We start from the raw sequence: 28000 nt of genomic DNA on the forward strand, positions 1-28000 counted from the left end.
TTGGAGCAACGTTTCCATTATACTACTAATGGATAATGTTACTTGAGAGCAACATTTTCAAACTCCACTTTTTATACAAAAATTGCATATACCAACCCGACTGATGCTTCATAGTCGCCTAAAAAAAAGCACACACACGAATTTTTTGAATTTTATTTTAATGAATTTAAAATGTGAGGGTTACAGGGTGTACGGATCTCCTCCGCTTCAGGTTTTGCTAATTGCCTTCGATGACAAAGACTGGTGTTCATAAATGATTGGTATAATAATTTATTTACTGTGTATCTGAAATACTGCAGTTACTACAGTATTTACTGATTACTTTATTATTAATAATTACTTTGTTTATTATTAATAAAATATATACTCACAGATTTTGTCTCTTCGAGGCACAATAAACTAAAAACACTACAACATTGTGACCGATCAAAGATCAAATTATAGCGTGAATGATTATTCGAGATCAGTACCGGACCCCAATCTTATCTTATGACTCACTTTTTCTATTTACAAAATTATAATAATTTATAAGCTTGGCTATCATTGGCAATACACAAATAATACAGTCATGAAGAGTACTTAGAATGAAAAGTAATTATGTGAGAATAATTAAAGATAAGCTAAATGATGATTTTAAACACACATTGCAGAAGCTACTTCAAAGATCACAGAATTCCAACATTACCTTCTTTATATATTTTAGAAACTGTTTGCTTAATTCGTAAACATCTACATGTTTTTCCAGAAAGACGTAGACATGACTATTCCACCAGAAATTCTACTTTTGACATCTATTTACCGATCCCGTCCAGTGAGTTAATAAAGAAATCTATATTATATTCTGCAAAAAACTATACAACCATCTCCCTCTACAACTTAAATCTGCAACATCTTTCCCCAAGTTCCGTAAAATGACTAAAGCCTATTTATCTGAAAGACCATATTATTCAATAGCAGAGTTTCTTAACCAATAACTAAGAAATTACAGTATTGTTATGTATAAGTAGAATCTTAATCTATATTTGAGTGTCATATGCAGCAGCATAACTTATTAAATTTCTTATTAAATTTTTTAAGGTAGATTACGCAATTTGCAATTTTTTTTTAATTTTGCAATAGATTGTTACTGATTTTTATTTGACTTTATTATGTTTTATTTATATTGACGATTTGTATAATTTTAGTAAATTGTATTTGTTATTGTTTTTATTTATGATTCTTGTAAGCTTTGTCTATAAAATTGTTAAATTTTTCATGACAATAAAGCATATTTCTATTCTATTCTATTCTAAAAACAAACACTCCTAAGGTCAAGTATGTATAAGAGCGTAGGCGCAAAATTCCCGGCCAATGCTTTTTAAATTCATTCATTTTTTTTCGAATCATGAGGAAACTAATAAGTACTTTTGAAAAATTTAAACGCATAATGAAAGTTTACGTTATTACCGAGGGCCGAAAGTCCCTGAAAACTTCTATAATGTTAATTTTAATAAGTTACAGGTGTGAAAAAGAAGAGAATATTGAGTGTGATTTTTAATTTCAAATATATCATTCCAATGAAAATTTTCCCTTTTCCGAGGGACTTTCGGACCCCGGTAATAACGTAATCTCTCATTCTGAGTTTAAATATTTCAAAATTATTTATTAGTTTTTTCAGGATTCGACAAAAAACTAATGCATGTAAAAAGCATTGGCCCGAAATTTTGACCTACCCTCTTAACAAGTAATATACAATTAATATAGAGAGGTTCAAAGTTATGGAATAAATACATTTTTTCGAGAATAGACCACAGATAAAAATCCCGAATATTATTATTTTTAAAATATTCGATAATTATTTTAAATGGAAATAGGGGTCGTGTGGTAGCTCATTTGAAAGGTTTTTCATTTCTGTATTCAGTAATATAAACAATAACAACATTATTTACACAGTCTGGCCCAAAAAATATTTTTTGAATTAAATTAATTAACGCAAGAAAAAGAATGTATGTATTTAATTTAACTCATAATACATTTTACTGCTGGCAGAAAATATAAAAAAAAATTATTTCAAAATTTAACATTATTCTTCTTCTTGTGCTCCTCCTGTCGGAGATTATAAATCATCAAGGTTCTCCTGACCTTTGTGTTGGGATACACAGCATCTCAGTAAACATCTTCTTAAGACAAACTCTTTAATAATTAAATGCCCGTGGTAAAAACAAATATGTTTGTCTCCTGTTATCCTGGCAGGGTCGCCATATGGTGGCTCCTGGCTTCTGAGCCACCTTAGATAATTAGGGGTTGGTTACCCCCGACCATAAGGGTTGATGTAGTAAATAACTCTCACAGTTAATACATTTATTTATACGTGGAGTATTTAACGGTAAGTAGCTGGTGGTATATTATTTGCTTAATGTGATGTTACTCGCTGGAATCTCAACTACTAATTGATTTATCTGTTCCCCGTGAAAGTATAATTAAAGGTCGATTGTTTTGTTTTATGTTTTGGTAAGCAAAAGTGAGAGTGATTCAAAACTGCTGACTGCTAACAAACCTACATTGATTATTATTGCAACTTGACCTTGTATCAAATACTAGCATGTATCGATGTGGTAATCTAGGTTAATCGTATTTATTAAAAACAAACATATTTGTTTTTACCACGGGCATTTAATTATTAAAGAGTTTGTCTTAAGAAGATGTTTAGTGAGATGCTGTGTATCCCAACACACCTTGTTTACAGCTGATCTAAAGAGTTCATTAGTGGTGCAGCCACTCTCTCAAATTTCGCAATCATGACATTCTTCTACGGTCTGTATTCCGTTTTGCTTCTATTTTCCTTGTATTATATTTTGAAGAAATGCGTATTTATTTATGTCCTCTCATCAGGTGACCAAAATATTCGAGTTTTTTCATATCCTTCTTCTTCTTTACGTGTCATCTCCGCGACGAAGGTTGGCAAGAATCATCGCTATTCTCACTTTTGATACTACAGCCCGAAATGGTTCAGTTGAGCTGCATCCAAACCATTCTCTGAGATTTCTCACCCAGGACATTTTCCTCCTACCTGAATCTTTCCTTGGATAATTAATTTTAGGAGTTCATATCTGTCACCAAGTGTTATATGACCCAAGTACAGTGGAACCCCGATAAGTCGGCCCCCGATAACCCGGAACTCCGGCTAACCCGGACCGATTTTTATCAGACAAACATTTCAACAATAAAAATGTATTCATTCATTCATAATGCATTCATTTGGTGACGTCAATATACGAACGAAACGATTGATGAATCCGACATTACTGAAAATATCAGGGTGCAGATGGGACCCTGTCGCGCAATTCGCAGCAAATAAAATAGTCCTATGTTTTTGGCTTCATTTTATTTCGGTTATACATACGCATTTTCAAGGTTCACGAGGTTTTGTACCAACTCATATAATATAATATTTGAGAGATAATGGAACCGGATTGAACTACATATACCATAGTAAAAATGATTCATGGTAAATACACCACATTCATTGTCGAAAACAACAGGCATCTGTATTATCCTTTATTTTTTGAAACTGTCTGTGTTAGCATTGTTTAGAAAAGACTATTAAAATTCTTTTTTTAACAATGGGCTTAGTCATCACTGTTATTAAATAACATAACATCAGAGACGGTATTGTGTGTAGTAAAGTCGTATTATTGTTCGCTTCCGTTTTGTAATCGTTCGTAAATTTATTCAGATTTTGTGTTTGCGTGTCTTTTGTCTATAAGGGCAACAAAACGTAAAAATGTTGTAGTGACAATGGAAAAGAAACTAGAAGCATTAAGTAGAATTGATAAAGGTGAATCTTGCAGCATTATATTATGGTGTCGGTACATCTACAGTATCGGATTGGAAGAAAAATAGAACTAAAATCGAAGAATTTTTTTTTTTTAAATGATAACAAAAGACCGTTTAATCGGTGCAAAGCTAATAAAGCTAAGAATGAGACTTTTGACGACGCTTTGTATGTGTGGTTTTGTGTGGAATGCGAACGTGGTTTACCAGTGTATGTGTGACAATTATAACGGAATTTATCTGTAAGCATACCATATTTTATTAATTTTTACCATTTTCTCCGGCTAACCCGGATTTTCGATAACCCGGATCGGCCGCGGTCCCAATTAATCCGAGTTAACGGGGTTCCACTGTATTGAAGTTTTCTTAGTTTGATGGAATCCAGTATCTCCCTGCTGTTCTGTATTCGCCTTAGTACTTCCTCATTGGTTATTCTGTCTGTCCAGGAGATTCTCAGCATTCTTAGATACGTCTACATCTCAAATGCTTCCAATCTATTGAGGCATTGTTTATTGAGAGTTCATGTCTCCACACCATACAAAAGAACAGAAAATACATAACACTTTAATACTCGCTTTCTAAGATTTAGGCTGAGGTCTCTACTACATAATATCTGTTTCATATTAGTGAATGCACTTCTAGCCTTTTCTATTCTAATTCGGATTTCTTTGGTATAATCGTTTGCTTCACTAATTTTTGTCCCTAAATAGTTATAATTCTGAACTAGTTCTCTCGTCTTATTATTTACGTGTAGATGTATGTTTCTAATATTTTTCTTTGATATAACCATGAATTTCGTTTTCTTTATGTTTAGTAACAGACCAAATTCTTTACTCGTTGCAACAACTTTATCTAAAATTCTTTGTAGATCTGTAATAGTTTCTGCTATTAGTATTGTGTCATCGGCGTATCTAATTTCACATATGGGTCGGCCATTTATTTGTATGCCTGCTACTTCATCGTCTAATGCTTTTTTGACTTTTGATTTTTATTTTATTGGTGTTTAAATTATTTATTCTTATGACAGCTTCTTGTTCATAATACAGATTATTTATTATTCTTATATCCCGTGTGTCACTATTCTTGGTTCTCAGTAATTTATTAACGGATTATGTTTCACCGTATCGAATGCCTTGTTATAATCTAGGAAGCAGACATAGATGTCCTGGTTTACATCTAAACATCTCTGTATTAGCACATTTACTGCAAATAATGCTTATCTTAGTCTAAGATACGTTATAAGGTCGATTTCACCGATCTGTTTAATGGATAAAAATTATTGGATATGTAATTTAGCATGTTAACAGTTACAAAATACAAGGGTTGCCCGATCTAATCTTGTTCTAACTATAATTAATTAATATTTAAAAAATTACATTTTTTTTTATAAATTAAAAAAAGTTGATCTGGGCAGATATTATTTCAGATTTTTTAGGTCATTCTAAACAAAAAAAGTCTTTTGTAATTTTTCTCTGAAGTTGATCGTTTTCTAGTTATAAACAATTTAAAACTGAAAAAAGAACGAAATATGATGATTTTCCAGGCTCAAAAACGTAAGTATAAAATATCATTTTTGAAATTATGAAGTACCTAAATTCAAGTTTAAACCTTATTATATCAGTTCTTCATAAATCTTTTGGACTTATTTCATTCTGAAACATTGTTTTTTAGTTGTTAATGCCCGTCTCCCCATAAGAAACCTTCCTCATTAATAATTAAACAAATATGTTTTAGGACAGCGATTCTCAATCTGTGGTACATGTACACTTCGCGTCATATAAAACTGGTACACTTTTTTTTCCCAATGTAAACCTGTGTTCAGACTGACAATTATTGTTCGTGAATCACGTCGTTGTTGCCATCACAGATAACGGAATTGCACTAAATCTAAATACAAAAAAATATCGTTTACAATGTATATTTCGAATTGTAATACATATATTTAAATTCCACACTTGTTCACTGTAAAAGTTATTCATTTTGTATTAATTTCAAATTAAATTTTTAATTTTTCCAGTGTGTTTTATTTATTCTACACAACTTAATGCAATTTTGTCATACAATTTACGAGAAACCAATCACACCTCTCGATTTGACGTTAAACATAATAATTTAAAGTCGTGTCAAGATTTATTATCTATCAATATTTTTGAATTGAAATATTTTCATAAATTATAATGAAACACGAATCAATGTATGGATACTTAATTGAGATGACGGAAAATTACAATTGTTTTAATTTTTAGTACCACTGGTGGTACATTTCATTACTTGCGGTGGTAGGGTAGCAGCACAATTTTTGGCCACTTCACCGTTAGTGGCCACCTAAACCAATAATCTAATATAATAAGGTCCGAGTTTACCGCCTTTACGGAAATCGGAAGAATTTCGACTATGTTCGTTCTAACACGATGGCTCTACAATTTGCGACTTATTCTGATTTACAGGTTAGTTTCTACTTATTCTTGAAGTAGGTGACACTGTGTATTAGACCTTCTGTTAACGATATACGTAAGAAAACAGGTAAGTTTATTTAAGCTGTATTTAAGCCAAATATTAAAATTTTGTGATCAACGTATGATTTTAAGTTTTGGGTATGATTTCTATACGATTTCATCTGTTTTTAAACTCCTTATTTTATCTCGATACATTATTAAATTGGGTGGCCACAAATGGAACACTTATTTTTGTATTCACACCATTAATGGCCATTTGCTGGCTACTATTAGAACACTTCTGACCTATTTGTGGCCACAGCAACTGTTTAATAGTGGCTACTAATGGAACAGTTAAATCCAATTTTGGTCATATGACATAATTTACTGACTACTTTAAAAACACGCGTGTTCCCATAGTAGCCAGTTATACTCTACAGGGTGTTTTACTCGCAACGGACCGTTCGTTAACAAAATGATTTAAAAATATTTTGTAATAATCAAGGTATCCCAAAATGGGGTTGTAAAACAAAAATATAATTTTTTTATGGAGAACCCTGGAGTATGCATTTACTATACATTGACATTTATTTAAAACAAATAAGAAACCATACCGTTACCGGTAAAACATCATGTACATAAAAATATAACTAATAATTTATTTATAAATGTTTGTTATTATTACAGATAATGGCACGGAGTAAAAAGAAAATTGAAATCAAGAAAAAAAATAATAATGTACGACAACGACCAAAACGAACATTTTTTCAATACGAACCTCAGCAAGTAAAGAATGCATTGGAAGCTATTCGAGGTGGAATGAAAGTAAGTACAGCATGTAATTTGTATGAAGTACCCCGTTCCACAATACGCAATAAGTTAAGTGGAAGAGCTCCAGAAACATCAGGCAAAGTCGGAAGAAGTCCAGTTTTAGGGAAGATCATAGAAGATCGGCTGGTACACTGGATCAAAACTACAGCTAAAATGGGTTTTCCTATTTGTCGAGAAGGCCTTTATTTTTCAATAAAAAAATTGGTAGAAGACAGTCAACTAAAAACCCCTTTTAAATCAAATACTCCTGGGAGGAAGTGGTTTCATCTATTTATGCGTAGATTTCCAGAACTCTCATTAAGGCAGTCTGAATACATAAATAGAGCCAGATCATTAATTACTGAAGAAAAAATCCGAAACTGGTTCAAAGAAACTTTGGATTTACTTGGAGATGATAAGCATGTTTTGGATGATCCGGCAAGAATCTGTAATATGGATGAGACGTCTTTCTATTTATGTCCAAAAGGCGGTTTAATTTTAGCGGAGAAAGGTCTTCCAGTTTACAATACTTCATCCTGCTCGGACAAAGAAAATATAACCACTTTAATAACAGCAAATGCTTTAGGGAAAATGGCACCACCCCTTACACTTTTTAAATATGATCGGCTTCCTGAGAAGATCTGCAAAAATATTCCAAGAGACTGGGGAGTTGGAAAATCACCCAAAGGATGGATGACATCAAAGTGTTTTTACGAATACTTTTCAAATGTGTTTATTCCTTTTATTCACGAAAGTAATATTGCGTTGCCGATTATAGTTTTTTTGGACGGACATTCCTCGCATTTAAGTTTGCCTTTAAGTCGATTGTGCATTGAGAATAAAATTATAGTTGTGTGTTTACATCCAAATACGACACACATCCTTCAGCCGTTGGATGTCAGTTTCTTTTTTCCGTTAAAAAGTAAGTGGAAAACTGAAGTAAAAATGTACAGATTTCACAACGGCAGAGATGTCAAAAAACATGACATTCCACAACTCCTTCAAAAAATTATGGATGAAACTGATTTTACTAAATCTCTACAAAATGGGTTTAAAACATGTGGACTTTTTCCGTTTTCTGCTAATAACGTAGATTATTCTAAAATCACATTAAAGAAAGAACCCATAGTAGTCTCTAGCAAAACGAAAACTTGTCTGACACATTTAAAATATTTGGAGTCTAAAATTCATCCCGACGTTTTAAAACAATTCAAACAGTCCAAATACAATGCTTTTGATGAATCATTGTACAATAGATGGGTACAGTTTAAAAACGAAGAAGATTTATTACATGACCCTATTGAGAGTGTCAGCAAATTGTCGGCTGAGGAAATTCCTAACCATTATATGGTAGACAATTCCATTGTAATTGAAGTGGAAGATAATAATGTACTAACATCAACTCCAACAGTCTCTAATATTGTAGAATTTGACTTTCCAGAGTATAATAATCCTTCCTTTAAAGAAAGCAGTTTCATAGACAATGCTACAGAAATGTTAATAGATAAAGAGTTAGCAAAAAATTCTGATGTGGTTATGGACAATGAATCGATGGATCTATTGGAAAATAGCAGTGTTATTAATAAATTGACGGACTCGCCTATACCTTCAAATGTTGACTTAATGACTTTATCTGTTGGTACTAACATTGTCTATACTCCGAAAAGAAGGCCTGTAGACCTATTAAGTAACATTCTAATTTATCCCAGTGACGAAAACATTTCCAAGAAAACCAGAAAGCGTGAAATCTTACCTTCTGTGCTAACATGTAATACATGGTTGGAACTTGCGGTGGCTAAAGAAAAAGAAAAAGAACTTGAAATGGAAAAAAAAGAAAAAAAGAAGCAAGACAAAGAGGCGAAAAGAGCCTGTAAAGAAGAGAATCTAAAAAAAACTTCTAGGAAAAATGGAATTAAGATAAAATCTAAAGAGACTAAAAAAAACGAACTAATAAACAAAACAGTTTCCGTGAGTAATGTAAAGGCCCCTGAAGAAGTAAAACAAGTAATTGGAAACGGGTTAGAAAAGACCAATCTCACACAAGAATCAGGGGAGGAACCTGTCTGTGAGGAGGCCAAAAATATACAGAATGTAGTTGAAGAGAACCCTCTTGACATATGTACTGCGGAAAAAGTATCTACATACGTAATTGTACAGTACGAAAGTAAGTTTTTCCCAGGAATAATTACTGACGAAAAAAATGGCAAGGTTTTAATCAGCACAATGGAAAACTATGGGAATGATTGGAAGTGGCCACAAAAAAAGGATGAAATTTGGTATGAAAAGGATGAGGTAATGGAAGAAAATGTAAAAATTTAAAAAATGTAAAAATGTAAAGGATGAGGTAATAAAAATTTCTAAAACTTTTTGAAAAATTTCATTTTTTCAAAATAACATAAAAAGTATTAGTGATAAGAAAAATCTTAAATAGTAAAAAAATGTAGGTTTTGCTATTATAAATATGCTAGTTTCATTTTGTTTCTCCGTAAGACAAAAATTGGTTAAGATATGGCTGTTCAAAATTTGCATACACTCGTAATTAGTGACCCATTCAAGCTTTCTCAATTATAACCCTTTCAAAAATAAACCCTTTAAACCAGTGAGACTGATAGATCATATAAAAAATAGATAGGTAAGTAAATTGTTTGTAAAGCGGTAGCGATTAATTTCATTTGGGGAGCTAAACACGGCGAGATTTTCATGATTTTTTACAAAAAAAAGAGGGCCAACTTTATTTTGAGCGTAACTCGCTTATTTTTAATGGTAAAACTTTTGTTAACAAATTAAACAACGCTTTTTATAAACACTTTAAAAAAGTTTAAATGGGTTTTTCCCGAAAAATGCTTAATTTTTCGGTGATTTCACCTTAAATGATTCGATTTGGAATTAGACGAATAAGACCGTATTTTTCATGAGCTACAACTTTGTTTCTATTTGATTGATAGACTTTACTGATACACCATTTTTTTTGGGTTTTTTATAAGATACACTTTTGCTGAGGATATTTTTTTCGATAAAATATTTACTTTTTGAGTTATTTGCGAAAAACCGTCTGAAAACGTAGTATTTTTGTCGAAAAATCAACATTTTCAATGGCAAATAACTCGAAAAGTACTGACTTACGTAAAAAACTCTATAGCACAAAAGTTGCTTAAAATCAGTCAATTTATACATTTCCGGTCTTATCTTGAACGTATGTTTTTTCATCCCCGAGAAGGGGTGACTGTCACCCCCCAAGGTAAAAGCAACCAACGGCACAATTTCAACTTTGAAGTGAAGGGTAAGTAGAACCTAAATCCAAATTTTCATGCAATTCGTAGTTGCCCCTGAAAATTACACGGTATCGCCCAATTTCCTGTTCATTTACTGGGCTAATTCTCATGATTTGGGATTTACAATGTAGGTATATGTTACCGGCCAAACCCGATTTCAGTTTAAACTAGTTTGTCCTACGCTCGTAGGCCAAACTAGTTTATCCTGATATAATAAAGACTCACACTTCAGGATAAACTAGTACGGCCTAGTCTAAGCCAATTTAACCTAGTCGAAAGTAATTTAGCGAACATGTAAGGACTTTTACATGCGGGGAATTCCCAAATCACGTCCCAACAGGGATGGCAAAAAAAATTATACATCGATATATTGTATCATATCGTCACTCTCATTAGCAAAACTCGTAACTCCAAAACGACAAATTGTTCAGGAGGCGCAAAAATTTGAATATTGAATAAATTTTGCGATTCTGTCAAAACTAATTGAATATTTTAAAATAAAATAGTTTACCTGATTGTGGAGAATCATTTTTAAAATTTTCAAAAATTTGGTCAAAAGACAGATAAATTAATTTACAAACATATGGAGCATAATATTCACAAATTGAGTAAAAATGGAGTTACGAGTTTTGCTAATTAGGGTGACGATATGATACATCGAATGAAGATATTGATATATGCTATAAATCAATATATTCTTGTATAATTAAATAATATAAAAAATAATAAATAAAAGGATGAGGTTTTCAAAAAATTAAAAGAAAAGATACATTTACGAATAAAATGAAGTACGAATTAATATTGTTTTCGCCAATTTTAAAAAAATGTGAAAACGTTGAATTATCCACGTCTGTCTGTCTGTCCGTGAAATCAACTCCTCCGTCATTATACCAGGTAGAATGACAAATGAGGTATCAACTGAAAGCTTATAATCCAAGGATGGTACTAAAAGTGAGAAATTTGACCTAGGCTGTCTGTCCGTCCGACCGGGAATATAACTCAATATTATTGTTTGTTTGTTAATTTTAATAAAAATGATTATTTTTCCAAGAACAAAGTATTTTATTCAATTTATTATTTATATTAAGCCGTACCAGTTCGCTGAATTACATTCTTCTTCCTGGCTTTTTCCCATTATGAATTTGCCGTTTTCGTCTTACATAGCACTCTATTCTCCCAGTTGCCATTTCTGATTCTGAGGTCTCTATCTATCATAGCATTTCCTATGTGAGTTTTCCAACTCACAGCAAGTCTTCCTCTCCGTCTTCCTCCCAGCGGGTCCCAGTCTCGTAATCTTTTCGGTTACCTCTGCTCCGGCATTCTTTGTACATGTCCGTACCATTTCAGTGCCCTACTTTTACTACCACAACTTTTTTGTAATTGAGCTTCTTCTCTACGTGCTATCTCCGCGACGAAGGTTGGCAATCATCATTGCTATTCTCACTTTTGTCACTACAGCCCGAAAGAGTTCAGTTGAGCTGCATCCAAATCATTTTCTGAGATTTCAGAACAGGACATTTTTCTCCTAACTATGCTGCGCCTTCCTTGAATCTTTCCCTGCATAATTAATTTTAGGAGTTCATATCTGTCACCACGTGTTATATGACCCAAGTATTGAAGTTTTCGTATTTTGATGGAATCCAGTATCTCCCATCTGTTCTGTATTCTCCTTAGTGCTTCCTCATTGGTTATTCTGTCTGTCCAGGAGATTCTCAGCATTCTTTGATACGTCCACGTCTCAAATGCTTCCAATCTATTGAGGCATTTTTATTGAGAGTCCATGTCTCCACACCATACAAAAGAACAGAAAATACATAACATTTTAGTACTCGCTTTCTAAGATTTAGTCTGAGGTCTCTACTACATACTATTTGTTTCATATTAGTGAATGCACTTCTAGCCTTTTCTATTCTAATTCTAATTTCTTTGGTATAATCGTTTGTTTCACTAATGTTTGTCCCTAAATAGTAATAATTCTGAACTAGTTCTATCGTTTTATTATTTACGTGTAGATTAATGTTTCTAATATTTTTCTTTGATATGACCATGAATTTCGTTTTCTTTATGTTTAGTGAAAGACCAAATTCTTCGCTCGTTGCAACAACCTTATCTAAAATTCTTTGTAGATCTGTAATAGTTTCTGCTATTAGTATTGTGTCATCGGCGTATCTAATTTCACATATGGGTAGGCCATTTATTTTATTTTTTTTATCATTCTACTTCCATTCTGTTTTATATTTCCTCTGTTCTTATTCTATCTTACCTGGTAATTTGTAGACACCTTCTCATAAACTAAAATTCAACTGTTCGTATTCGATTTCGTATTATTGTTGTCACTGGCCATTCTTCCGCTCTTGTAGGGTAATATTCAGCAATATGGCCTGAAAAATCCTTTTTTGTTTTCCTTAGTTAAAGTCTTCCATATCACTCCATGGAGTTCTTTCGTGGCTTGTTTTCCCCGTACTATTTTCATTTCTATATCTTTTATACAAGTTTCATCTCGGTTTATCATTTACCCTAAATACCTAAAAGTCTAACAACTCTTAAAAATGTCTTCTAGACTTACATCTAAATCAGCAACCAATCCGCAATCAATTACTTTCGACTAGATTAAGTTGGTTTAGACTAGGCTAAACTAATTTATCCTGATATAAAAACATACACTTTAGGATTAACTAGTTTGGCCTAAAGTGTGTGTATTTATATCAGGATTATTGAACGTTGTTCATCTCTCTCTTAAGCCGGTTTTCTTGTGAAGGGGTTGTAGCTCAATAATCGAAATGCGCATGATTTAGGAGTTTATTCTGAGAATATACAAGGTATAGGAATTATGTCAGCGATACGATATATTTAAATTTTTTCAGCATGTTTTTGTTAAGTAAAATCAATTAAAGGGTTGTTTGGGGGTGAAGGGGATGAGGTCATCATTTTAAGAGCTCATGAATAGCTCGTAATTCTGCCGCAAAAATCGATTCAATATCCCTATTTTTAAGAATGCTGCCCCCCCCCCCCCACTAAAATATTAAATTCCTGGTCAGTGTAACGAGCTCAAAATTTTTATTTTGCGGAATATTAAAGCTCATAAATAGCTCATAAATCAGCGCTATTTGTTTTTTAATTTTTGCAAGTGGGGGGCAACAGGGGTATGCAAATGTAAAGCTGCTGGAAATATTTATAATTCCAAATGTCACAGCAGCTTGTCTGATTTTAACAAAGATTAAAATTTTTATTTCTGCAGTATTTGTAGTTTGTTTTACTTTCCTTACTTTTGTAAAATGCGTTTTTTTCTTAAATTGGAATAAGGTAGGTTCGCCAAATAAAGCCCGGTTCCTAATAAAGCCCACTCGCCCTTAATCCTCAGGATGGACAAATAATGGCAGTATGCTGCAATGTACAGACGCAGTAGAGGCATCTAGGTGCAAATTGTTACACTAAGTTGAGCAGCGACGCGAACTGTCGCTTTTATATGATCATTCGTTTACAGTGGTCAATGGGTAAATATTCAATCTAATATTGAGGTTAGTATGCTTTTGTAATTCAATACGATTATGAGTGCGATTTTTTTTATTCTGCATGACATTTGTGTACTTATTAGTTGTACTTTCATAGTACCTGAATTACCTTATGTTTATTAAAACGTAAATAATGGTAATGTCTAAAAAAGTTTGATCACCTACAGTATTCCTAATAAGGCCCGGGTGGGCCTTATTAAGACTACGGGTGAGTCTTGTTAAGACCACTACAATAACACGTTTTATAAGTTTTTAACTTTGTTTCAGAAAGAATACTAAAAAGCTTAAGATGCCTAGAGCTTTATGGACTGAAAAACAAATGGCTTTGGCCTTGCAAGCAGTTAAAAATGGGATGTCAGTAAGAACAGCCGCCATAGAATTTAATATTGCCCGTCGAACACTTAGGAATCATTTGCTTAGTGGACAAGCGGAAAAGAAACTTGGGCGCCCTTCATGTTTAACCCCCCAACAAGAATCTGAGTTGTGTGGAAGGATTTTTAGGCTAGCTGACGTTGGAATGCCTCTGACATCAACAGTGATAAGACGTTCTGTCCATGAATATTGCCAAAGAAATGGCATATCTGCACCTTTTATCGATAAAAACTTAGCTGGTCGAAAATGGCTCAAACTTTGTTTAAATCGACATCCCGAAATAGTTAAAAGAAAATCTCAATTCATGAATCCAGCTAGAGCCGCCAAATTAAACAGATTCATAGTCAATGACTATTTTGAAAAGCTACGCGAAGTTATGTTGAAGTTTGATATCCTGCAAAGCCCTCAACGCATTTTTAATATTGATGAGAAAGGTTGCCGCCTAAACCTTCATAAATCACAACAGGTATATGCTCGTAAAGGTGTCAAACGAGTTCATTTGATTTCGCAAGAGCACGCTGAGAATGTGTCAATCGTCGGTTGTGGAAATTCTATAGGACAAATAGTTCCACCTATGATCTTGTTCAAAGGAAAAAGAAAGAAGAATGAATGGTATGACAATCTTCCTGCTGGAACAGTTATTGAAATGACCGAGAAAGGAAGTATGACTACGCCAGTTTTCATTATGTGGGTACAACATTCTGCTAAGTACAAGCCAATAGGAAGAGTACTGCTTGTTTTTGATGGAGCATCGTCCCATTTGGATGCAGGTATTGTTGATGAAGCCGAGTCGCATGAAATTACGCTTTTTTGCCTGCCAAGTAATTGCACACATGAACTGCAACCTATGGACAAGGCGGTATTTAAAGCCTTCGAATTTTACTGGGACGACGAAGTTATCACCTACTGGACAAATAAACCAGATCGAACGATCAATAAATTTTCGTTTGGCACAATTTTCTCAAAAGTATGGCCAAAAGCAACTGCAGCATCAAATGTTATTTCAGGTTTTCGTGCTACGGGAATAGACCCGTATGATCCGAGTGTCATTCCTGACATAGCTTTTTGCCCATCAGAAATAAGAGAAAATAAATTATTCTCAGAAGATTCTGCTATTCCATCAGCTTCGACTTCCGCAACGAATAATCCTATTGGCAGCTCCACTCCAGACAGAAAAAAGAAAATAAAAACTCTAAAGGAAAAAAATACGCAAGATAGCTCTGAGAGTTCTTACGGTTCTGACAATGAATTTTCAGACAGCTCAGAAGAAGAAAACGAAATTTCAGTAAGTTTCAACGCAGTGTTAATAACACCAGAATTGGAAACTGGAAAACGCAAAGTTGCTAGAAAGAAATCCCTGAACTATCGAGCACAGGAAGTTACAAAATCATTGTTTGATGAAGCTGGTTTAAATGACCCTAAAAACCAATCAAGAAAAGGAAAAAACTTGGCAAACGGAAAAATAGTCAAAAAACAACTAAAAAAAGGAGAAGAGAAAAATAAACACTGCTCACTTGAAACCTCAAAAAACAAAGAAGAACGAAAAGATAGTTGGTATTGTTTCGTCTGCAATGAGGATGTCGTTAAGGATATGAGACTTTGTGACAGCTGCAAACGATATATTCATGAAGAGTGTGTAGGACTTTCAGCAGATGATAAAGTCTTAGTTTTCATATGTCCAGAGTGTTTGCAATAATTATTTTAAGTACCTATTATTTTTTACAAAATAAATGTCCTACATGTCACCTTTGTTTAATTTGATTAATGTATAGTTGCACCAATAGACCTTAAGCTTAAGACGTGGAACGTCAATGCGACATAAGCTGAACTGGGCTAAACTGGAGCTGAAGATCTGTTGGTGCAACCAGGCATAATTGTCACATTTAAAAAGTGGGCCTTATTAAGAACATGAAGTGGGCCTTAAACCCTTTCAGCACCAGTGGACGTACGACGTACGTCCACTTACTATACTTCAGGACGTACGACGTACGTCAAATTTATTTTATTACGTTTCAACTGTTTTTATTTGGATTTTTTGCTTACACTGAAAAAAACGTTTCAAAATAAATACTGTGGAACCTCGATAAGTCGGATTAATCGGGACCGCGGCCGATCCGGGTTAATGAAAATCCGGGTTAGCCGGAGAATATGGTAAAAATTAATAAAATACGGTACTCTTACACATAAACTTAATTATAATTGCCAAAAAAATGAAATACTTATGTCCAGTACATCTAAATTACGTACAGTTGTATACATTATTGTTTATTTCTTGGTAAAAAAACTCAGTCAAAGTGAAAACATTTTTATTTTATCTGATGAAAATCGATCCAGGTTAGCCGGACTTCCGGGTTATCGGAGGCCGATTTATCGGGGTTCCACTGTAAATAAATATTGAAAATTAGTATCTGTGTTCAATTATTTAGTTCAGTCACAGTTTAGTATATCGTGGGCCGACCCCTTTTCAAACAAACAATTTTGTCCAAAGATTAGACAGGTAGAAAAGACCGTTATATTTAGTAATAGTTAACCAGAATTAGTAAGTACATTTTGGGAAAACCTATTTTATGATTGATAAATACTGTGTCATTAGATTTCAGGTATATTTACCCAAAATTTGAAAAAAAAGTAAATAAACTTTCCAACAGGTAAACACTGAATTAGTTCCAGATAAGAATGTATATTTTGCAGGTACACAGTTTCTTGAGGATTAAATTAATAATCCGGAGGAAGGTTTATGTGTCTCTGCTGATAGGCTACTTATGGTTAAAATAAATAAATGAAATCGCAAAGATATTAGTTTTCGATTTAGTTTCAAACGGTAGTTCGAAGTGCAGTCTTCTTTGAAATTATTTTACATTATCTCGAAATATATTTCTCCTCATGAGTGACAGTGATTCAGACCCCGATTTTTTGTTCGACAATATTACGTCCGGCACTGAAAGTGAATATTTTGATAGTAGTGATGATGAGTTTTTATCAGACAATAGTGATGCTTCATCTGTTGGTAACAATCCACCTGCGTGGAATATGATAGGTGATCCATTTGGAGATATTCGACCTAATAATGTGCCAGAATTCCTTGGGATTCCAGGTCCAAATCCAGATGTGTTTCCTGACGAAGATGTATCTTTTACAAGGTGTGTAGATGCCTTTTTACCAGTTGACTTGTTTCATTTTATTGTGCAATGCACAAATTCTAAAGCACAATTATATTTTGCAAATCATCCGGAAGTCAATTTTAAAATTCATGGACTACAATGGCGCGATGTAACAGTAGAAGAAATGAAATTTTTTTTTGGATATATCCTAAATATGGGTTTGAATAAAAAAGCGCAGATATCAATGTATTGGAGTACGCGCGCTAATCTAAATACTCCGTGGTTTCGAGAGAAAGGTCTCAGTCGAAACCGATTTTTATCAATTTTAAAATTTTTACGATTTGCTGATCCAAATAACCTACAAGCAAATGATAGATTATGCCGTATTAGACCATTTCTAGAACGTTTAGAAAGACTATTTCAACATAACTACCAACCAAAGAAGAATGTTGTAGTCGACGAATCATTGATGTTGTACAAAGGCCGTTTACATTTTCGGCAATATATTAAATCAAAGCGGTCCAGATTCGGAGTAAAAGTTTTTAGCCTTTGTTCCTCAGATGGATACATGTACAGCTTTGAAATTTATACTGGCCAAGGCCAGCAGCAGTTTGCTCTTCCTGACGATATTGCTAATGCTAGATTATCCCTTTCAGAAAGAATTGTAGTTCATCTTGGTAGAAATTTGCTGAACTTGGGTTATTCTTTCTATACAGATAATTGGTACAGTAGCACTCGACTTGCTGAATATTTATTAGAAAGAGAAACGCTACTTACTGGTACAATACGTTCAGATAGAGGGGTTCCACATATTCTAAAAAATTCTCTACTCAATAGACACCAATCAGCATTTTCAAGAAAAAATAATATACTTATTTTAAAATATTTTGACACAAGGGATGTTTATGTTTTATCGACAGAGTTCACTGCAGAACTTACGGAAAGAGAGAGATATGTTGCAGGTGGGCAACGAGAATTTTTCATGAAACCCGCAGCAATTCAACAATACACTCACTGCATGCGAGGCGTCGATAAAATAGATCAATTACTTCATTCTTATAATTGCTGCCGAAAATCTTACGCCTGGTTTAAGAAATTAGGATTACATTTCCTTCAACGTGCAGTATTAAATTCACATTATGTTTACAAAGAATTAAGCGGCAGAAATATGTCATTATTGACCTATTTAAATTTTGTGATCGTGTATTTCGTGGAAGGGCGTTCAGAAGAGATTGAAAGATTGGACGCAAATGAGCCACTCTGTAGACGACGTCGAAGACAACATATTGTAGTTCCAGATGGACCTGTCGTTCATACTCCTTCGACATTTCTACCTACTGCTCGTCGTCAGCGTCCACAACGAAGATGCGTTTTATGTGTTTTTCAAATAGAATACGACGCGATACTAGATACTTTTGCAATTTGTGCCCTACTAAACCTGCTTTGTGCATGCCAAACTGTTTTAATAATTATAATCATGTTTTGTAAATGTCAAATAAAAGAAATTATGTATCACAAAAGTATAAATTATGTATCATATCAATAAAAAACTGTATTTCCCTTTCTGTGTTATTTTTACACCCCTGATATTGTTCAATAAAAAGTTACATCATTTTGAGCGTCCGGTTTGGGGTGAGATGGGGAGAAGTCGGTAAATTAGTAGTTTTTTACGTTTTTCGTCAATATTTCTAAAATTATGCTTTAGCGTATCTATATAAAAATGTTCTACATAAAATATAAAACAAAAAAGGTCCTATTCATAATTTTTATAAAATCAGGGTTTCCAGAGTTACGGAGGGTGAAAAGTGGAGGTTTTCGATACTTTTTATTTTTTTTGGGCAATTTATAATATTATTACTGATGAAAGGAATTTTCTTTAACACGATTTTGTTTTGTAAATAAAATTTGCTATTTCAGTGGCCGATGGTGATAAGCCCTTGAAGAAACGTCAACCTCACCACCTAAAATCATCATCAATTGCCAAAAAAATATAAAAAGTATCGAAAACCTCCACTTTTCACCCTCCGTAACTCTGGAACCGTTGATTTTATAACATTTATGCATAGGATCTTTTTTGTTTTAAAATTCATGTAGAACATTTTTGTATAGAACATTGTTTACGCTAAAGCGTAGTTTTAGAAATATTGACTAAAACGTAAAAAAACTACTAATTTACCGACTTCTCCCCCATCTTCCCCCCCCCATCTTCCCCCCCCCCTAAACCGGACGCTCAAAATGGTGTAACTTTTTACTGAACAATATGTGGACCATATAGAACAATTTGGTTTTGGAGGAAAAATTTTACTTTGGATGTCTGGGTTTGGCCTCTTTTTGGACCAATAATTATACCATACTACCTCCGTAACTTTGGAACTGTTCATTTTAGAAGGATTATGCAGAGAACCTTTTTTATTTCAAATTTAATGTGGAACATTTTTGTATAGAAGGTTGTTCATGCTAAACCGCATAGTTTTAGAAATATTGACGAAAACGTAAAAAAACTACTAATTTACCGACTTCTCCCCCATCTTCCCCCCCCCCCCCCTAAACCGGACGCTCAAAATGGTGTAACTTTTTACTGAACAATATATGGACCATATAGAACAATTTGGTGTTGGAGGATAACTTTCACTTTGGATGTCTGGGTTATGCCATCTTTTGAATCAATTGTATCATACTATTATAAAACAATACGCAATACGCCACTGAATCTCTAATCCAAATAAGTAAAACGTATGGGAAATCCTGGAGAATCCTGTACAGGTGCCATCTATCCGTGAGAAAAATTTGGCACAAATTAGTACATTTGGTTGCGTCTCTTTATACTTTTCACTCAACGGTATCATGCATTTTAATAGAAAATATCTTTTTTTGTACAAGTTAATACATTTTTCAGTGTAGGTTCGTTCCTATGACGTACAACGTACGGCCGTTGGTATACAAGCATGGAAACTTATGCCGTTTGTCCAAACTTAAAATCGCTGGGATTATTGACCTCAAAAAAATTAGTAGCTGGGGGTGAAAGGGTTAAGAACATGGTGTTCCTAATTAGGCCCAGAAGCAACCATTTTTTAAAGACTAAAAAGTAACAACTCATAAAACATTTGACAAAATGTAACAATCTTATATTAAATTTAAATATGTGATTTATCTTCTCTGTGGTTTTCAGATTTATATCGTGATTTTATTTATCAAAAAACAACTAACAAACATTAAGTGGGCCTTATTTGGTCAACTTACCTTATCTTTGAATCAGTTACGGCCTTGTCATTACCCAATTAAGCATTTAACCACGAGGCAGCAGGTAGAATGCGTTTTATGCGAGTAAAGCCCGAAATTTAAACTGCATATATATTTAAATTTTTGGGACTTACTATCGGATATTACCGATAACTCGCAGGTACTTCATACTTTACCCGGGTAATCCTAGGATTACCCGTTTACCTAACTTTACCCGTAACATATACATTGTAAATCATGATTTAGGAGTGTTCCTCGTAACACTTAACGTGTCTTGGTTTGTTTATTTCTAGTGCATCTTTATTGTGATTTTAGTATATTACACTAATAGGCCTGGATCCCGCGTACCATAAAAAAGTTGATTAATAGCAAGCTGAAAATTTGTTAATAGTTTAACGGTGTCTAGTCGGACAAACTTTGATGTACGGGAACATTGTAACAGGGGAAGTTTTAATTGTGGAACAGGTGAAAAATTTGGAACGTCAGACTACGAAAACGTCCCATGTATTTTGTCGGACAGAACATCCAATTGATTTGTTACCTTTCATTAAACTCTCATGCAAAAATAAGACTGCTACGTATCACCAACATAATTCCTGTCAATTGATATGTTCTACGTGTCGGACTTACTAAAATGCCCAGTTGCTGACAAATACCTGTCTGATTTTTGCATGAGAGTTTAGTAAAAGGGTAACAAATCAATTGGAAGTTATGTCTGACAAAATACATGGGACGTTTTCGTAGTCTGACGTTCCAAATGTTTAACCTGTTCCACAATTAAAACTTCCCCTGTTCCAAAGTTACCATACATCATAGTTTGTTCGACTAGATACCGTTAAGCTATTAACAAATTTTCAGCTTGCCATTAATCAACTTCTTTGGTACGCGGGATCCAGGCCTATAAATAAACAACTAGCAAATATTGGAAGGGTATTGTCAAATTCAGTTTTATCATGGTTTTATTTAACAAATTAAAAATTAAAAGAACAAGTTTTCAATCTAATAGCACACAAAATAACATCAAAAAGATTACTCAGCATCTCACCAGATTGAAAACAATGGACTAATAAAACTCAGTAAAACTCAAACTCAAGACTCAGTAAAAATTAAAAGTTTTTTACTGCTATTAGCAAAATTGGTTGCCTATATTAGGATCTAACAAAAAATAAAACTTACCTATCTTAGATATTATTTTTGGACGAAACCCGACAGTATTTTTTATTGCCAAACTTAATTATGACAAGAAAAATATTTATTACGACAGTTGTTAAAATTATAGTTAAAAATATTAAAGATAACAGCCAATGTGTAAAAACTTGTTTGGATATTCCTATTCTTCTCCACTATTTCGTTGCTGAAGACGTCAGTTGGACCATTTTTTAGATAAATCCATCTTGTATACAGAGTGGTTTAAATAAGTCCAAAGTAAATAGAACACTGAGAAGGATGAAAATTGAAAATTACATGATATAGTCCAGTAAATGACCGTTTTCGAGTGTAATTTTCAGGGTTAACTATGAATTGCATGAAAGACTAAAAGAAAGCACTATGCTTTCGTTTCAGGTAAGTGCCAGGAAAGTCTGTGAGCAAAAGTTATAGTGGTAAATTGAAAATTGCATTATGTGCCCAAGAAAAGTGCATCTGCAAAGTGAATAGAAAATGAAAAATTTGGAACTCCGAAGAGTTTTGAAGTCACTGAACATAAATTTAATAACGACGATTGTCCTTAGACTACTCGGTAGGGGATATATGCCTGAGACGGCATACTTTTTTAAATGTTTTGTAATCGATAATCGATAGAGTTAGACTTGTAATATAAATCAAAGTCAGTACTAGGAACATTTACATAAATATAACATTATTTTTGAACAAGGTACATAATATTATAGTTTTTTTTTTCTGAAGAAATAAATTTTAAAGTATTACATGTGCCATCTCACCCACATACATGTGGATGAGATGGCATACCCTTGAAATAAAGGCACTAATCTCGACATAAGTCACAAATAAATTTTTTGCAGTCTTGGTTATTTACACCGGCACATTCGGAATATGACCACTTGCCACAAATTTGGCATCTTAGTCAAGTTTCTCGAGAACGAGATAATGAAAAGAGACCATTCCAAAAAATGCAAGCAGCATCTTCCTCGTCACTTGTCTCAACATCGACGGAATTGATTTTGTCGGTTCGAATTCCTCTTAAAACGACCCATAACTGTAAAAGCAGCTTTAAATCAAGGCTATGCATGCAAGTCTCATGCTATGCAAGTCCGTCTTGCATGGCATACCTCTTGCCTCAAGGTGACCTTTTTACATCAAAGCTATTTCTGTGCAAATTTTGATACCACTTTCATTATTGTCAACAAAAGAAATATACTAAAACATTAACTTTAGATATTTCACTAGGAAATTTCAATCCAACATTAAATGTATTCAGGTATAAATCACAAATTATTATTACATCTAATCAATAACATTTAAATTTACACAATAAGGTTAAGTTTTCTTCTAAATTGTAAATTTTGTTATATAGGGCTTTTCATTCACAGTCATTTGTTTCGAGCTTCTGTCACATGTCGTATAATCCGTGTATATTAATATCATAAACAGATTATACAACCTATGACAGAAGCTCGAAACAAATGACAATCGATGAAAAGCCCTATTGGCAACATAAAATTTGACAACTTGCATCAAAATAGCATGAAAAATAGAACATGTTTTAATTTTTCGTCTAGCACAGGAATTGCATGGAAATAGCACGTGGGCATGCGCAGTTGCATGATCTCTCTTGCCTAGCATGAAAATAGCATAATGTAAAACTCTCTTAACGATAAACTCCAATCATATAACAAAATTAATGGAGTGTAAAAACGCATAAGGGTGAGATGGCATACCTATGCCATCTAATCCACCTACTTACAATGCCATCTCAGGCAACATTGCAATCAGACCGTTTTTTTAAACTAATTTGTCTTAATCCCATTTTTAAGATATAAATATATACAGACGTGCATCATCATCTCATTGTTTGATTTGCGTGTATAGATTAAATGCTATGTGGAAATGCTATCAATGAGAGTCCCCGTTTAGGATTTTGTCCTCTTCAGGGTTTGTAGTGAATGTATTGAGTTGAACAACGAAAAAGTGGCCGCAAAAGCAAACAGTCCGAAAACACACTGGGGCATGTGTCGTATCCTGGTGTTCCTGGGTTATGCCGGACGGTGGTGTCCAGAAGGCCAAAAAGACAACAGAGAAGAAAGTTTGATGGAGTTGTTGTTGGTTCCATAGATATTTACGTGTACTGTCCGTGCTTTGCCCTCGACCACCCCTCTAGAAACCATTGTACGCCAACTGGTAGAACCAGCGGCCCTCGTCGGCGGTCAAGAGGTGGTTTTTGAGCGCAGCGTGGACAGTGAGCGTTCGAGTGAAGAAAATAGTTGCGGCTATTTTCTTGGGACGAACAGGTATAATTGTGCAATGAAGTTGGGAAACCGCAAAAAACCAACTTCTCCCTGTTCGGGGTAGGGAAGAGGATGTGTTATAGGTGGGTGCGGTAGGCTAACGGGGTAACCTCGAGGATGTTTTCGTATTCTACCGGGAGTTCGTCAATGCATGTTTGCATTAGAGCGGATGGTGGATGAATCTTTTTGCGTTTGGGCTTTGCGCGGTAGAATACGTGGCCGGAAGATGAACAGGAACATTTGAGAGATTCTTGTGTGTCGGAGGGGGGGCCGTTGATTACTTTGGTTGTGAAGTTCCTGTTCAGAGAGTTTATTCTCTCACTGATTTTGGGGATGTTTGAGATGTTATGGATTTCGTTTGAGGGATATCTCCAGTGCTCGTAGTTGCATCTACGCAAGATTCTTCGTTCCACTCGCAACAACCTCTCTTTTTGTGCTCTAGCGCAAAGAGAGTAGAGGCATGATTTGTACTCAATGACGGGTCGAATATAGGTCTTGTAAGTGTGTCAGAGAGTCTTCTTGTGTGTCTTGCCAATTCGTCCAGAGAGAGGGTTGAGAAGTCTGGCTCTGTTCCTTACCCTATCTAAAGTTGCCTTTAGATCTGCGTCCCAGTTAAGGGTCCTGGTGAACAGTACTCCCAGGTAGGTCGCAGTCGGGCTAAGAACAAGCCTTTCTCCCAACAATCTCAGTGGATATTGGTCGTCTTCATTTCTTATGATTCTTCGTGACACAGAAGGGGCGCGAAACACAATTGTTGTTGTTTAGTTCGCGTTCAGCGTGACTCTCCACTTACAACACCAATCCCCGACCCCGTCCAACAGAGCCTGGGCTCTTCTGTGGATGAGTAATGGGTTGTATCGAGAGGTTGTCGTGAGTAGAGCCGTGTCGTCTGCATAGAGAAACAGCCGAGTGCCTGGGATATTTTGGTTTGTGATATCGCTGTTGTAGATGATGTACAACAATGGTACTAGGACTGAACCCTGGGGAACTTCAGCTTGTGGAGTGAAGGGGGTGGACTTTTGATCGCTTATTTTCACTCTGACAGTTCGGTTGTGGAGGTATGAGTGTACAATTTTGGTAAATTGTAATGGTAGCCCGATATCCAGAAGTTTCCGAACAAGTCCGTCGTGCCAGACCTGATCGAAAGCCTTCTGCACATCCAGGAATGTGGCTATGGCGAATGAACCATCGTTGATGGTTTGAGTAACTTTAGTTGTGAAATCTATTAATGCATGTTTAGTAGATTTACCAGACTGGAATCCGTATTGGAATTTTGGGATGATGTTGTGGTTTTCGAGAAAGTTATTGAGCCTTTCTTTTAGGATTAGCTCAAGAACTTTACCCAGAGTGTTTATTAAAGAGATTGGTCTGTAGGATTCCACGTCGGTTGGGGGTTTGCCTTTTTTCAAAAGCATGATGGTATTGGCCACTTTCCAAGGAGTAGGGAAGTGGCTGTTTTTGAGACATGCATTGAATATTTTAGTTAGAAGAGGGATGATACTCTCTGGAAGTTTTTTGAGGCACCTTCGGTTGATGCCATCAGGTCCGGGAGCGCTGTTTTTACCCATTTGGCAAAAGCTCTCCGTTTCCCTGTTTGTGAGGGGGTCCATGATAGGATCATAGACTGGAACGCGGTAGTTGAGGGTAACATTTACTATGTATTCTGTGTGGAGTTTAAATAAGCGATCAAAGTTCGGGTTGTCTGGAGTTTGAAAGTTGTTTTGAAGCGAATTTCTGAATGCTTCAGCTTTCCCGTCTGGGGAATTGACTATGTGATTGTTGACCAACAGATGATATGGTTGAGATAGTTTTTGTTTTGTTAGGACTTTGAATTTGTGCCAGAATTTACTTCCGTCTCTGTAGTCCAGTTTTGAGGTAGCATCTTCCCACCGGCGAGCCGTTAGGTCAGATATCTCTCTCTTTATCCTGGCGCAGATTCGGTTGTATTCTGTTTTGATTAGTGGATTTCTGTTGGCCTTGTATTGACGTAGAAGACGTCTTTTTTGTTGGATTTTGGCTATGATGTATTGTAGAAGTGCCGGAGATGTATGGGTTATTTGTTTAAGTGGGATTGCGTGCGTGATCGCCTCGGTGATGAGGTTCTCAATTTCTGTTGCAATGGTGTCGATACTATCGTTAGTATCGAGTTCGCCTAACATAGGGAGATTTTGCGTGATGAAATTTTGGAATTCAGTCCAGTTAGCGTGACGATAGTCTCTTATAGTTCTTGGAGGGTTGGGTTGTTTTGGAATTAGTATGTCGGTTTTGACAAGAATTGGTACGTGGTCTGACGTTATTGAGTCGCCTATGTGGCATCTATCCTCGAACCGATCCAGAATGTTACTGGTAACTAGGATGTGGTAGACAATAGAGGCCCCAGTGGCGTTCAGAAACGTGTATTCAGTGTTGGTGATTCGTGAGATAGGAAGGTCTAGTATAAAATCCGTGAGGCGGATGCCTTCTGGGTTTTGTCGGTGATCATATACAGACGTGATAGGCATAAGGTAAAAGAACATCACAAAATTTAAAAACTTAACTTAGGTGTAAAGACAGGCGAATTATAATGTGATACAAAAAAAAACCAATAAATATTTGGTCCTACTTGTTAAACATTCCAAAGGCTTCTGCTGTCAAAATAAAACTAGCATGCATCATAAGTTTAGCAATGTTGACAAATTCTAACTTGAGGAACTGAAAACTGTCACACTAGGCACCAAATTTGAAATAGTTTACGAAAAACGCGTGATATGCCGTCTCAGGAATATCTCCCCTATCCAGAGTGGACCTCGCCTCCTGGAGTTTCATGTTAATTTCAATCTAAATCAGATGACAGTCATTACTCGGAAGTAGGGATGGGAAAAACCTACCGGTTATAACCTAAAACCGGTTTTTTGGGTGAAGTCGAGTTCGCTCCGCTTCGTTCAGTTATAGGTTTGTTCGTAGAACGATCAGCAACCGTTGCCAACCATCAGACGCATGCGCGTTCGTAGTCTACGAACGCTAACTGTTAACTGCGCAACGCTAACTGTTCACTGCGCATGCGTCTGATGGTTGGCAACGGTTGCTGATCGATTGGATCGTACTACGAACAAACCTTATATTTTAGAATGGTACGAATTGGCTCCCGCATGAATGCGGGTAGTCTCTCATATAATCGCGTAAACATTAGACATTGTTGCCAAATCGTGTAATATTTATACTGCTTAGGAAATTTACATAGTGATATAGACTTTTTATAGGAAAATTATACTTTTAGACGAATACTTTTAGAGTTTGTTTTAGTTCAACATTGGCATATGTGGCAATTTTAACACAAATTATCGGTGTCGGCCGGTATGCGCTCGACCGTTTTGCGCTCTTACCTGAAATCGGCCGGTTTGCGCTCTACACTCTAATACCCGAAAGTTAAGTTAGGACCGAAGGGTTAGGTCTTCCTCCTTTCCCATAGATATTGCTAGGAAGGTACCTGTTTCTAACAAAAAGAGAAAATTTGAAAGAAGTGACAACGCTGGGTGATATTTTCGACATGTTTAGGTAAAATAAATTTTGTCTATGGGAGCCAATTCGGACTCTACCTTTTTTAGTTCAGGTAAAATTCTTACCATTGGGAGCGAACTCGACCCCGTCCGGTTTTTTACTTTGCAATAACCGGTTTTGTCGGTTGTTTTTTTGTCACGGTTATAACCGGTTGTGCAGAATGTGAAGTCATAGTTGTATTATTTATAATAAATGCTATACCTACACAAACAACCCTGTGGGATCACTTAAAAAAATGAAAAAAATAAAATAGTTTTGTGTATCTTGTATAAAATGTGACTTTTTTTTTGAAAGACAACAAAGGACCCCGCAGAAACCTTATGGGAAATGGCTCTCTGTCAAATGCTCTGAAATTTGGGTTGTGGTAGTCCTTGATGTGTAGAACAAAAGACTCAATGAGCGCGTAGCTCCAAAAAATCATGGTTTTAAGATATAAGCCTCTGA

The 28000-nt window shown here is 35.0% G+C and overlaps 1 protein-coding gene across 3 annotated transcripts in view; it reads right to left on the bottom strand.

Annotated features, from left to right (window-relative positions):
• LOC114330901 (juvenile hormone esterase) overlaps positions 1-28000 on the bottom strand; it is a 143831-nt gene that overhangs the window by 47941 nt on the left and 67890 nt on the right. The window contains exon 1 of one of the 3 annotated variants that reach the window (XM_050649035.1): positions 10811-10832. The exons of 1 other annotated variant lie outside the window; for it this stretch is intronic. The gene's annotated coding sequence lies outside the window, so the exon portion shown is untranslated. Of the gene's footprint in view, positions 1-371; positions 495-10810; positions 10833-28000 lie in introns of those variants that run through there. One more of the 3 variants, XM_050649028.1, reaches the window with a different exon arrangement.

Source organism: Diabrotica virgifera, chromosome 1, assembly GCF_917563875.1.
Source record: "Diabrotica virgifera virgifera chromosome 1, PGI_DIABVI_V3a".
In the NCBI taxonomy this organism is placed as follows: domain Eukaryota; kingdom Metazoa; phylum Arthropoda; class Insecta; order Coleoptera; family Chrysomelidae; genus Diabrotica; species Diabrotica virgifera.